Genomic DNA, 14,464 nt, shown 5'->3' on the forward strand with positions numbered 1-14,464 from the left:
TCCAGCACAGTTGTTTCTCCTATGCGTAAGTACTCGTCTATTGCATCTGCCGCACATCCGTAAGCTAACATTCGTACTGCTGCTGTTACTTTTTGATGAGGGTTTAATCCTAAAACTCCACAAGCATCGGGCTTTTGAACAAAATATCTGTTTGCATTGGTAACACCTTCCACTATCCGGTTAAACAATTGTCGACGCATTCTAAATCTTCTGCGAAAAACATTGGGTGGTTGGTTTGGGTACGGAGAGAAATAGTCGTTCCATAGAAGTTCAGCCCCTGACTCACGATCTCTTGGTATTCTGATACGAGTTTGAGGCCATTTTGAATTTGTAACAAGGACTCCCAAACTAACGGCCATGTTATTTTGCATAATTGCTATTGCATCATCATCCGAGGAATAAAAACTACTATTAGAAGAAGAAGATGAAGAAGAAACAGAAGAGCAATAATGAGCGGTTTTCTCATAGTGTTCCATTACTATATGAAGCAGAAGAGATGTATTGTTATTCATATATTGAGTGATCAGGTCTTTAATTTATAACCCATTTTCAAGAGCATTAAAAAAACCAAAATAGATATTTTTTTGGGTTCACGCAAAAGTGTTTTCCAAAAAAGATAAAGTGTTTGTCAGTGACCTGATATGACTATACTATATATGATATGACTATACTATATAAGATAAGAAAAGATAACTCCAAAGACAGGTCATCTAAATAGTCATAACAAATTAACCCTTCATATTATCATTATCCGAAGTGGACGATCTTGGTGCCACAAAAGGCATGTGCGTTCTCGGATTGGTATTGACTGAGGACATTGTTGAAGCTGATCCTTGATTCATACACTCCAAACTTGTGATGGCATTGTTTGGGAAAAGGAACCGTATCCAAGGGAGGTTGGACAGTGTGCGGCATACGGAAAAGAGATAGTTGTTGCTGCAAATCAACGTTCGCATTATTTAGCCTTTGTATTTCTGCTTCTTTCGACATAATAACGTCCATCCTCTCCTTCGTTTGTTTTAATGTAAATTCGCGAAATTGTTGATTAAAATCAGCATTTTCTTGAAATAATGTGTAAGCTTCATGCTGTCAAGAAAAAATAAAATACATAAGTACAAATATACCAACAAAAATCGAACGTACAATAAAAAGTCGAAAGTACACTTACGTGGGATAATAGATGTGGAGGAGGGATATGTACATGTTCAACAGGTTGTTCAATTGGGACCGTATACAAGTCACCGACATACCCATATGTTTGGGCTTCCCAAATAGGATGAGTCACGTAATCTTTGGAGTTGGTTACCATTCTCCAGTATTGTAAATATATATCATAATCTTTAACAACTTGCACTATCTCTGTTGCATCGACCAAACCTTCTTTTTTTAGGCGTTCGGCTTGAATATTGCCAATATCCCCTATAACTGTGTGTAGTCTTATAGGAACAGCGAAAGTACAATGGTTTTGCCGCCAACACCTTTCACCAAGATACATGTTGTGCTGTACAGTTAGAAAGGGAATAAGAATTTAGTAAGTATGTTATATAGAAAAAAAGTATGTTATATAGTAAGTATGTTATATAATAAAATTTACAAATTAACTCACAATGCCCATGTAAGAAAATATATATCTCGAGTCTGATAGCTGCGTAGCCGTGCATCCCATATCAGATGCAAGAACTTCTCTGTATGATTCCCATGGGCGCCATGTCACTTGTTCAGCAGTAAGCTTACTCAGTAAATCCCTACAACGGAAAATATCATTTGTATTCTTCGGTACATTCCATTTAGAAGATACGGGCCATTTTTGTTCTGTACTCGCCTCTGGGATTTCTGGTCGACATATGCCCATGTATTCATACCCCCAAAACTACTCCATCAAAATAATTAGCCAATTTAATAACTTAGCAACAAAATAAACAATGAGAGGAAAAATAACTAGATTGAAAGAATACCTCTAATACTTGGAATGGACCACATAGTGCCTTCTGTCTCCTCCCAGATAAACGGAGTGCCGCATACAATTTCGAAAACGCAGCACCACCCAGTCATACGTGGATACTACATCAAGATTTTCAAAAGCAGCTAACCATCCAGCATCAATATAAGTCTTTGCATTAGAAAAGAAAAAATGTCCCAAAACATACATGAAAAAGGCAATTGCTACTCTATGAGCAAGGGTGCTATCATTTTCAGCCGCAACCAACTTGTCTTCGAAGAAATATGACCTTAAATATTTAATTGTAATTGAATTTGAAACCTGCGACGGTGCTTTTGGACAGAGCGTGAAATCTTGGATATCCGGAAAGATATGCTCACGAACATGTTCAAATTGGTACTTCCCCGAATCATAAGGAACATCAGGCCCATCACCGATACTCAGTCCAGTCAACATGAGCCAATCTAGGGGGGTGAATCCCATCTCACCAAATGGGAAGTGAAAAGTGTTTGTTGTATCCCAAAACCGCTCAGCAATATAATCAACCATTGAATGGTTGGTTTCGCTACATTGTATGTCCAGTAAATTTTGCCATTCCGCTTTTTTAATAATATATTTAGCTCTAGGACAGTGTTGTGAAATAGTTTGATAGTGATGAATTACCGATGCCAAAGATCCACGATGTTGATACTTCAACTTGTGCTCCCCTGTAAATGTGATGTCCGTAGTAGCGTGCGGTTTATCATCTTGCTGTATAGGAAACCTCCCTAACCGGGGAATATCAACCTCCTTAATTGTACCAGTAGGGATTAAGTTATAATCCTCTTCGTCTACAAATTTTTGTTTCTTTTTCGCCTTCATGCGACCATTGAACCGCGCTGTGAATTTGTTCAACATCTGTGCACACACAATATAGATGCAGTTACATTATTAAAAGACCAACCCTCATTAACGAATATTTTTATTAGTCCATCACCATTTATATTCCAAATACTATAAATCCTTAACACAAACCATATCAATTCCAAATTCTATAATTCCACAAACACAAATTAAATCGTCACCGATGCATTTCGAAAATCATTACAAGATTCCACAACCCAATTTAATCACTTCAAGATTCCATAAAAATCACTAAAAAGTCAATTCCACACTCACGCAATTAGCTCTTCTACATATGTAACTCCCAAAATTTACATAACTAAAATTAATCACCTCAACATTCAATAAAAAACAATACAAATTCAATTATTGGTAACCATATTCACATACAACATGCAGAAAAACAATAATTAATCCAATAATTTACATAACTATAATAATTTAAAATTAATCCAATAATTTTAAAATTAATCCAATAATTTACATAACTACAATTATTGATAACCATATTCACTAAAATTAATTACCAACAGACAACATGCAGAAAAGCAATAAAAGGAAGCTCTCAATTGAAATAGGTTGATTGAAACAGATGAAGGGTGAGAACTATTTCCCACATAATCTACATAACCACAGATTTTTACAATACCCAAAAATTATAAATCTATTCCGCCCACAAATTAGATCTTCTATAACTATTTTAAAAAAAAAAAATTAACCAAATTTACATAAGCAGCAAATATGGTTTTTTCACATACATATTAATCTCTAAAAAAACATAAAACACACATACCCAATTAAATTTAACCAATTTCATATTCATATTTGTTCGTTAAAACCCAATTTTATATAAACTAATTTTAACAAATAAAACCCTAAATAAATTATACAAAAATATGGATAAAACAAAAGAGATTAAGAAAAAAAAAACATACCTCTTTTGTAACCCGGGTTCATCAAGTATCTCGTTTTTTTCTTTTCTTTTACTGCTCGTTACTGTGATGTGTTGATTTAGAAGCTGTGTTTGTGGGCGGTAGAAACAAAGAGGAGGTAGAAAAGAAAAGAAGAAGACGGAGAAGATTAGGGTAAAGGGCAAGTGAACACGTGGGCTATACGTGGTGGTTAGAGATTGTCTGGGCTTTAATTTCACACGTGCTCGATACGTGTGTTAATACAAGTCCAACACTATACGTACGCCTGGCATGAGGCGTTGATTCCTTCATTCGCCTAAGTGAAACCAAGCGTTGATTATACGTACGCCTGAGAGAAGAGTGAGGCGTTGATTATAAGTACGCCTGAGTGAGGCGTTGATTATACGTACGCCTGAATGAGGCGTTGATTATACGTTCGCCTGAAACAGGCGTTGATTATACGTACGCTTCATTCAGGCGTTGATTATACGTTCGCCACACCAGGCGTAGATTATACCTACGCCCCTTCTCCGAGCGTGAACTATATGTACGCCCCACAACCGGCGTATTCTTTACCAACGCCCCACAACCAGCGTTAACTATATCTCCGCCCGGCCCAAACGAAGATTATACCAACGTTCCACATGCAAGCGTAGATTATACATCCGCCCGACTAAATATACTCCACTGCCTTAACGTGACACTACAGACTAAACTCAAATTTGATCGTTTGTTTTGGTCTTTGATCTTTGGTTTTGATCGTACCACTGTGGACGCTCTAAGCTCATATAGGGACATAGTATATACGCCCCATGAAATGCCTCGGTACATGTACATGAGTTCGCCAACAAAATAAAGGTGCCATCTTACTACATCCTCAATGTTCACAATGAGTGCGGATTGGCATCGCCTCACCGCATCATCCAATGCTTGTTGAGCAAACACCAGAGTACATTCGCCGTCATATAGCATCACGCGCCTTTACAAAATCCCTCATTTAGGTTCCAAATAGCCGTTAAAGGTCCGTCTGTGTTTTTTTTCCTCCAAAGATTTGATTCACCGAAAAAGCTCACAGAGTGATCCAGGCTGCCCATTCCTGATCCAAATGTTTAGAGGTTTTGATCTCGTCCGTCCATTCCCCTCTCGGGACAGATTGCGTTGCACAACTTGGGTGTGTCTATCATCTTTCTTTGAAGTGAGGGTGAACAATGTACCACCACTTTTGACGTGTACTACGATCGCTTTCGCATGACTAATATTGACCTTTATTGACTTCAAAACCCTAATAGTTCAAGTTCCATCAGAAGTCGAGCGTATTTTCCTTTCCTCCTTTCGCAGCCGTTTCTCATAGATCTGAGTATCGTTGTTGTATGATGGGGAGACACAAAGGTCAATCTGTCGGTCCGTTCAAATGTTCGGTGATTAAGTGTAATCATAAGAGAAACTTTGATTTCGGGAGTCTTTTGGCGCTCACAGCCCATAGAACATTGATTGCAAAAATTCGTGTGGACAAGGAAAGGGCTAGGGTAAGAGCCCTAGCTCAAAACAACATGAACTAGGTAAAAGACTATATCATTTTATCATTTCTGATTTGTGGATTTGGGATTTTTTTTTTTTTGAGATTTTGTGTAATTTTAGAGGAATTTCTGATGTGATGTGATGGTATTTGTGATATCGTGAGTCATGCTTTGGATTATCTATAATTTGTGTCTGATCTGAAATCTAAGTGAGTATGAGCATATCTACTTTGTAGTTTATTGAAATGAGTTGCATCTTCCATGATATAAATTAGTGATTCACTTTACCAAGTGTGTTTCTTCAAATAAATAGCATCAGATTTGCACTGAAAACCGTAACAATAGGTGAGAAACAATGAAAGCCCAGCAAAAAATTATGACTCTTTGGCATCTTTTAACAGACTCTAGTGATTATCCTTAGATTCAGAAACAAAACCAGGAAATGGAAAATGTGAGAATCACCAGCACAAAGATATGACAAACGACCGAGCTTCTTGGTAACTAGATAAACAGAACTTGAATTGCAGGAGCGAGAATCCCAGTAACTTAGAATCACTGTAACAATAGTAGCAAGAATCGTTAACCTATAATCACAATATTAAGAATCCAAGTAGCAGGAATCCGCTAAATACAGAACAAGAATCACAATAACACTCACACCTCTCCACATATATATGCACATCATGATCAGTAAGATATTGAAATAGATGTGAGACAGAGGGTGATAAAAGATACAAAATGGGGTAGAGAAGTAAATGGAAAGCTAGAACTAGATAAAGATTGCTGTATATACCATTCAGCAAAGGTTTGAGAGTTATGCATTTGCTCTCTCTTGCGCAGTTTTAATGTTTCATAATGTTAATCTTAATTATTCTGCACGTTTATTTGGTCTCTTCAACCATATGGTTGGGAATTTCTTAGGTCTAGCATGTGATATGCTTAACACACACAGCTAGAGTTAGTCATGAGCCCTAGTTCGTCTTGATTTCATCATTTAGAGCCCAACCATGTGATATGCTTAGATGCTGGGAAAGCTTAAAATGGGCAGACCCAATCACTTGTTGGGGTTTAGCACATTGTAAGACACCGTAGGGAATACTGTCTTGTAGGGAATTTCTTAGGTCTAGCACATTTGAAAACACTTCCAACAGCTCGCAAAAAATGCATAAGAAACAGCATACCTCAGTTGCAGAGTGCGAATCTGGAGGGCAGGGCTCCATTTGTCTTTCAGGCTATCAAGACATATCCGTCCAAGCTGTACCAGCAATAGTGTTATACTTGCTTTAGCTTATCCATGAATTTGTGACTTCTGACTTCTCTTTTTGAATGATGGTTGAACTTCAAAATGTCAATGCGTATATTTTGAATTGCATATTTCTGATGTTGTCCCGGTTGAGCTGCGTCACTGGCATTCAATTGAATAAATTTGAGTTAGCCTGAAATTACCACAACGAAAAATTGTTGATTCATGAGGTCTTATAAAGTGGTCACTTGTTTTGCATTTTGCTCTGATTTTATCTCCTTAGACTAACTGTTGAGATCAATGAAGTGTGTTTGTCACTTGTTTTGATATTTCCTGCACATCTGCGTATTTTGCAGTCATTTTAATTCTCAGTAACCTGTACTAGATTCAAAAGTTAAGCCCTTCACCTTTAAATACAGGAATTATAGGGATATTTCAAGAGTTTATAGGACAGCTTTTTGAAGCTAATCTTAAGAGATTGTTTAAGATACATTCCTTACTAGCTAAAGCATTCATAAGTTATAAAATTCACAGCTCATTATGTCTCTGAGATTGAAAGCTCAAAAGGTTGTACTCAGACAAGAGTTTCCTTTTTCAGCTGTATCATTCACAGAATATCGTACTCTTTAAGAGTTGTTTCTACATGCATACTCAAGAATGTTCAACGTCATGTTCAATGTCATTCGTATTATAAGGCCATTTATGCTTTTTCTTGTCTACAGAACAAGGTCATGTAAAATTGTGCTTATGCTTATGAGAAACATACTATTCAATAACATGGCGACTAATTACAAATTGGACCACAAGAAAAACAGGACTCTGTCTAGTTTTAGTAATGCTTATGTTTCCTGTTTCATTACCTACAATATCGTTTTTAAATCTACTGTTACAGTAGCTTATACAGCCTCCTGGAACTGTAAAGCTACTACTATAGTTTTGCTCTAAGCCAATTCTATCTTGCTTTTTTTTTGCAGGGGTCTGTGTAGTGGTGCAGTGGTGCAGGGCTTTAAAGCTGTAGGTGTTAAATCTGTTCACCTCCATATCAATTTTCATGTTACGCGCCTCCACCACCGTATCAATTTTCATGTTACGTAAATGAGACATTAGAATTTTGGAGAAGAAGAAAACTTCGCATTTATAAAGTAGAACTGGTTTATTGTGTACTTGATCCTAGATTGTGTTAATTCGCCTTCTTCTATTTCATGGATTAAATTTCTTTAATTTCTTTTACACTTAGCATGAAGTTGGGCCTTGGACTGATACACATGTTTTTAGATCTAGATGCTGGCTCTGCCTCTCATAGTCACTTGCTATTTTACGGATACTAATGGTGAAGGCAGGCTGTATTCCATTCGATGTGGTTGTGGTGGACGGTGGGGATGCCGTAGTCCTAGAGGTCAAATAAGATTTACAAGTCCAGTGTCTGATAATATGAGTAATTTATCATAAAATGTCAAAAAGATAAGAAATTACCTTGAATCCTCGTCATGGTTGAGATATTTTAGAAGCAGTAATTTCCTCCCACTTTTTGTTGGCGGCAAGGGCGTATCCACGAGGCATTATGGCAGAAAAGCACTAAAAGCCTATGATCGATATAAACCGATAATTTAAGCATGATTGTAACAACAAATAAAAAGAGGGCAGAATCTAAAGTAAGACTGTACAGTAAGTAAAATTGCTGATTTCTAATATTTAACCAAAACCAAAGAAGTCCAAGTCATTACCGTTGTTTATTGACAGGAAAAAAAAGGTTCTAGTCTAACTAGATGAGTCTACTATCAAATGCTATACCCTTCTTGAAGTTAATAAACTAAGGTAACTTACGGCACAAATAACAAAAGTTTAATTCAGCTACGGGGTGTTAGACACAACTGAGTCATAATCTTACCAATTGTAATCACTGATAAATGGCTGCCAAACAAAATGCCGAATCTTCCATCAAATTTTCAGAGGAACTACACCTTCATACAATATCAAAAAAAAGGAACAGTTATCAAGATGAACTTGTTACAAGTTAATAATGCTGATTTGAAACTATAGATGTAAGAATGGAAACATATCAAGGAATGGGCTGTTTACCAGCCTGTATGTATGTCAAAATTTTGGCCCACATCTTCCACCACCACAAAGTAACAGCAATAATGTTGGGAATACACAAATGCTTTACGAAGGGGTTTCAACAACTCATTGGATTGAGCATGGTGGACCTAACCAAGAGTTTCCAAACAAATAGTTACAAAAGGAGAGAATAATGTAGATATGAAAAATGAAATTCTTAAGTAAATCATAAAATTTTAAAAATTCTTCCAAATAATCAAACAATTTAAAAGGTTGAACAAGAGATAAGAATGGGGCATTTTTTTTTGTTGGTAAAACATATGCATCAACTACTCTACATTAATTGAGGGTAAGTAAAACTATTTACCACGTATTCCTAAGAAAGAAAATCATGATTTACTGGATAGCAATCGTAAGCAAGATTAATTAAGGGGATAACTAAATTGCACAAGCATTACCAAATTGATGTAAAACAAAAAAGACCACTGGATTTACTGGATTGGTAATTCATGGTAGAAACCTTATCATAACTGTGATAGGGGTTAAAATCCAATAAATCTGCACCATATTATGTCTCTAAACTGTCTACATTTTCTGAAAATATAATATCATTTTACCAAAGAAAGAATACAAATACCTTCTAATAAAATTCCGGTGGTGCTATTCACAGCACAAAATACCACTCAACTCACAGCTCACAATATCTACGTCCTACATTTCTCAATTGGTGTATCCTTTTTTCTAACTGTGGGTCCTGGCTGAATGAATTGGACCACTATTTATGCAATACCTAGCATTTGAGTGGTGATTAGTGTGATGAAGAGTGCTTGAAATATCATTTCATTTCCGACAAAAATTCAAAGGATGTATATAACAAACCTGAAAAGTTTGCCATTCATGTTCACAACAGAAAAGTGTTTTGCTTCTACATCTCATAGTGGACCTGTAGTACAGATTTTGAGTTGTGGGATATGTACTAGCCAGCCCATGCTGTCTTGATGGGGGACCATACCAAGGTCCAATAACTGCCACAAAATATATTTAAATATAAATCAGATTTGAAAAATGAAATTCCTAATTTGATCACAGAGTCTTGAAAAATCCTTCACTTTCGGAGCTTAAAACAGTCTTGAGAGTTCTTCTTACCTTATAAAGTGGTCCATTCTGGACGACTTAGATAATTCATTCGAATTAATAATCTTTCAGAAAAAGAATGAGTTGGGAATTAATCCAAAAGGCAAACTTCAAACATTAACAGGGTGAATCATAAAAGGCAAATTAGATTTTGGAGACGGTGTGTTAAACTAGTGGGTAACCAATTAAACGGCAAACCTATTTAGTTGAACGACAGAAAACGTATGGGAAGTCTCATCCTCACAACCTATAATATTTGCTGCACCAATTGAAATCCAATAAATCTACACTACATTTTCTGAATACTTTTTCTTTGAAAGAATATGGAATACCTGAAGTAGAACTTGAATTATCAGATTTGAAAAATGAAATTCTTAAGTATATCACAGAATCTAATCGCTCTCTTTAGGAGCTAAAAAAGGCATACCTTGTCAGGTGGTTCCAGCCCTTCGGGATGATCACATGCACCCAGTCCCCATCACCCTCCCCTTGATCCCTCTAACTAAATCACATAAATGTTTTCTTTAATAAGTCAAGTCCTTGATATACATACAAGCACCCCATACTGCGATCTCCATTCATACATGCTTCTAGAAGAAAATAAAAATAAAAAGAGAGATTCATAAATAAATACAGTCTCCACATCTAATCATGAGTTCGGCTTACTAATACTAATGGCGCCTAATAGACAAAGAAAAAAAGGTGGGCAATGGAGAACACAACATCGAAGAGATTGATAGACTATACATGAAATAGTTACCAGAAAACAATCCATGAAATAGTTTTACATGAAACAAGAATCGAGATTTTTCTTTGTTTGGGAGAACATGGGTGAGGTATATGCTTATAAAACAAAATAATTTTCACCCCTTGATTTTTCGGATTAGTAACTCCATGTAATTTGGTAACCTTATAGCAGCCGTGTAGAAAAGATTTCTACTTAATATAAACAGTCAGAGTCTCTAAAACAAGTTGGGTAGGTTGGCCATCCCAATGTGATGAGAACTCTTTATGTCGTTAAAAAATGTACTAATATGTCCTAAGTACTTGACTATTGGGAAATCCAACTACTATGAATTAAATGAAATCGGCCAACTCAAATCTCTAACCCATGTGTGGCGGAGGATGAGGTTGTGGATGCGTCTAGGATTGCCAATTATTTTCATATCTAAATATGAAAAATAAAAAATGATTACCGCTCACAACTGAGTACTCAAATATCTAGATACAGAAGAAATTCTGTACATACAACCTACAGTGTTGCTTCATCATCCTCATCCTTTTCTTTAGTACGGACTAGAATCCAGTAAATCTCCATGTGAACATGATTTTCTTAATAAAGTATAATAAAAACACAACCATCGGATCATAACATTATATCGACTGTAATCAACTCACAGCTTATCCTATTTGCTACACGGATTAAAATCCAATAAACCTACACTTCATTATGTCTCCAAACTGTCTACATTTTTTCTGAAAATATAATAACATTTCTTGGAAGAAAGAATATGACATTGAAATACAAATTCAAAGGATGTATATAACAAACCTGAAGCGTTTGCCATCCATATTTTGAAAGGACGAGTGCTTTAAGAGGTGGTTTCCACATCTCATCAAGAGAGGCTTAGTGGTCCTGTGGTACAGATTTTGAATTGAGGGGAAACACAACAGCCAGCCCATGCTTTAATGGTGGGGGACCATACCAAGAACTGCCACACATAAAAAGCCAGAATTATCAAATCATGCTTTTTTCATCAAGCCAGTGATATGCATACATGCATCCTATACTGCCACCTTCATTCATACATGCTTTTCGGAAAGAAAAAAAAAATGAAAGCAAAATTCCTAGAACTACGGATAAATACGAGATCCGCGTCTGATCATTAGTGCAGCTTACTGATACCAATGGCAAAATCCCGATAAACAAAAAAGCAAGAAAGCTGTAGCAATGGAGAAATTAGTTACTCATCTACTCTACATCATTTGCAGGGAAGAAAAAAACTATTGAACCGTAAAACTGTTTTTCATCACATAAAACCATATCATTACTATTAATATATTGGGAAAGAATAGATTAGGAAGAAAAAAGAAATAGAAAAACAAAACTGCTACAAGAGTTACCAAATTCCATAAGATGTTAACAAATCCATATAAAACCAGATAATCTCAACCACTTGGCTTATTGGATTGTTAACTCCATGAAATTTGGTAACTCTTGTAACAGTCTTGAAAGAAAAAAAAAAAAAAAAACCTCTACCTAGTCTAAACAGCCAGAGTTTTTAAAACAAGTTGGGTAGGTTGCCTGCCCAATGTGATGAGAACTCTTTATGTAATTACAAAAATATATGTCTTCCCGGCTTATTTGACTATTGGGAAAAACCAAACTACTATGAATTAGATGTAACATTATTGATTAAGAACCCAAAAACTTAACTCCGCCAAAACCGACAGTGAAATGACTCTTTACTAGCTTGTGGGCAAGAAGGGGATCACCAATTAAGACTGTATTTATCGGTTAGGGTGGAGCTCAGTGGTGGTGGAGGAGGTTTTAGATGCGACTAGATTACCAATTATAAAAATAATTTTATGATAAAACACATAATATTATTGTATTCTAATATTTGGAGTAAGAATTATTATACTTTCATATCTTAATATATGAGGTACTCCAAAAACATGAGAGGTGCAGATGGTGGTGGTGTGTACATATAACCTACTAAAAGCAGAAAAATCTGTAGCAATAGGATGAGGATGATGAATCAGTAGAACAAAATAGTTCATATACATCTTGGGCTGCTTATCATCCTCATTCCTTTTTTTAATACGACTTAGAATCCAGTAAATCTCAATTTGAACATGTCTTCAAACTGTCTACACTTTCTTAGAGTATAATAAAAACACAACCATCGGATCAGAACATTATACCGACTGTAATCAACTTGTCATGATGCACTTGATAGAGGATCAACTTGTGATAAGAATCATAAGATTAGATGTTGATCAATATATCAAATCAACCAACAGGAAACAGCCTAAATATGAATCCATAAGATACGCTAAACAGCAGTTGGGATGCAAATTTAAATACACGATTAATCGCCATTTATGCAGTCTAAGAAAATTAATCTAAAAATTTAATTAACCTAAATATGTATCCATTATATATTTTACCTTCAAATTGGTTCTAGATGATCACAGTCCTCTGATTCACATAAATCCTTCTTCCTGGATACAAAAAATATTTATAAGGTTTAAGTAAATAAACAAATCAGATATTGATTTCTGGATCGACAAAAGTATAAATAAATCAAGTAAAATCAAAACGGTGTTCATATAACTAGATCTGTACATGTGATACATAGCTGCAGTTTCCGCCTCTTACTGATATAGTCTCTCTCTCTTCCCTTGATATATCTTGATTCATGGAAGAAAGAATACGTTGAATACCATGAATTAATCAGGTTGAGACTATCCATCACCCTAAACTGATCAGAACCTCATAGATGCTGACTCTGCGCCTCCCGATGGGAAAGGCTGGCGATGCGGTCTTGGTGGTGGTGGTGGCGCCACGGCTGCTGTTTTTGCCTTAATTCATATATTCTTTTCACTCATCTTAAACTGATCAGAAACTTTACATCTGTTTTAGATCGTAGATGCTGGCTCTGTGTCTCTGGTGCAATTCACTTGCCAATACTAATGGCGAAAACATATCGTTTCCAATCATCTAAACTGCTCAAAACCTTAGATGCTGACTATATCTTTCTCTCGTGCAGATCACTTACTAATATTAAAGGGAAGGCTGGCAATAATCGACACAGTCATGGCGGTGGTGGTGGCGCTGCTGATGTGGTGTTTACCTAAATTAGGTATTGTTTCGGTGGTTGAAATGTAAAGAGATTGACGATGAGTTGTAAATGTCGTTGAGTCAGAAAACGTATGCTCCAACTGCGACTCTCTTTCTCTTTCAACATGGGTTTTTCCTGTATTGTTACAGGAGTAGTAATTACAGGATATATTTCATCTCATGGAAGGGTTTTAACTTTTCACCAGCGAGTAAATTTAAATACATTATACATCGATGAAACCCTAATTTGCAAATTTACAGACACACACAGTTGAAGAAGAATAAAAAAGAGAAAGTGTCATCTTGATAGTAACGTTACCCATGTGAACTTCTCGTATAAAGCTCTTTATTTCGCATAGGAACAAAATCTTTAATCAAATCGATCAAATATGAATAAAAATTACGATGATTCATCATAGAAAAATATTAACATATCAGAGGAGTATATCTCACCTCAAAAAATTATTTTTGAATCATCAGATCAATCTTCTCCAACTGCATCATGTCCTCAAATTGTTCTCATCATCGTAGAAAACCCTAATGGAGGACGACGCCGGGAAAGAGACAAGAAGGAAAGAGAAAATGAAATAAAATAAAAATATATGGCTTTAATTGCATGCTGACAAAGTCAAAGCAGTGAAGTCGTTTAGGTAGGAAATTCAGAATATATAAATGTAAGCTTTTTATTGGGTTGACAATTAACCACCGATAAGAATCGTGTAAACAGCGTTTCTAGGGACAAAGTACCACTACGCATACTATTTTTGACAAGTTACTTTTTTGGGTTACGGTGAAAACAGGATCCATGTTTAAAGGGCTCCCCGACAAGAACTATAGGAGGACCGTTTGGGACAGTGTGACATGTGAATGACTTTGAGTTGTAGCCGTAGGCCAACACTATTTTATTACACGTGCTGGATGGTACCAAAATTG

General features: G+C 36.0%; 1 long non-coding RNA gene across 8 annotated transcripts; it reads right to left on the reverse strand.

Annotated features, from left to right (window-relative positions):
* Window positions 1–5,485: 5,485 nt before the first annotated feature.
* Window positions 5,486–14,091, reverse strand: LOC113350529. 8 transcript variants are annotated; one of them, XR_003360905.1, is made up of 12 exons: window positions 13,985–13,999; window positions 13,037–13,899; window positions 12,859–12,912; window positions 11,237–11,396; window positions 10,112–10,274; window positions 9,697–9,943; window positions 9,430–9,575; window positions 8,572–8,699; window positions 8,381–8,453; window positions 7,966–8,075; window positions 6,431–6,654; window positions 5,486–5,804 (listed from the first exon to the last, which is right to left on the reverse strand). It is a non-coding gene; the product is annotated as an uncharacterized LOC113350529 (long non-coding RNA). The 8 variants fall into 8 exon arrangements; XR_003360904.1 differs by lacking the exon at window positions 9,697–9,943 and having other exon boundaries at window positions 13,037–13,667; window positions 13,985–14,083; XR_003360910.1 differs by lacking the exon at window positions 9,697–9,943 and having other exon boundaries at window positions 13,070–13,899.
* Window positions 14,092–14,464: the final 373 nt, after the last annotated feature.

The sequence above is a fragment of the Papaver somniferum genome, chromosome 2, assembly GCF_003573695.1.
Source record: "Papaver somniferum cultivar HN1 chromosome 2, ASM357369v1, whole genome shotgun sequence".
Classification (NCBI taxonomy): domain Eukaryota; kingdom Viridiplantae; phylum Streptophyta; class Magnoliopsida; order Ranunculales; family Papaveraceae; genus Papaver; species Papaver somniferum.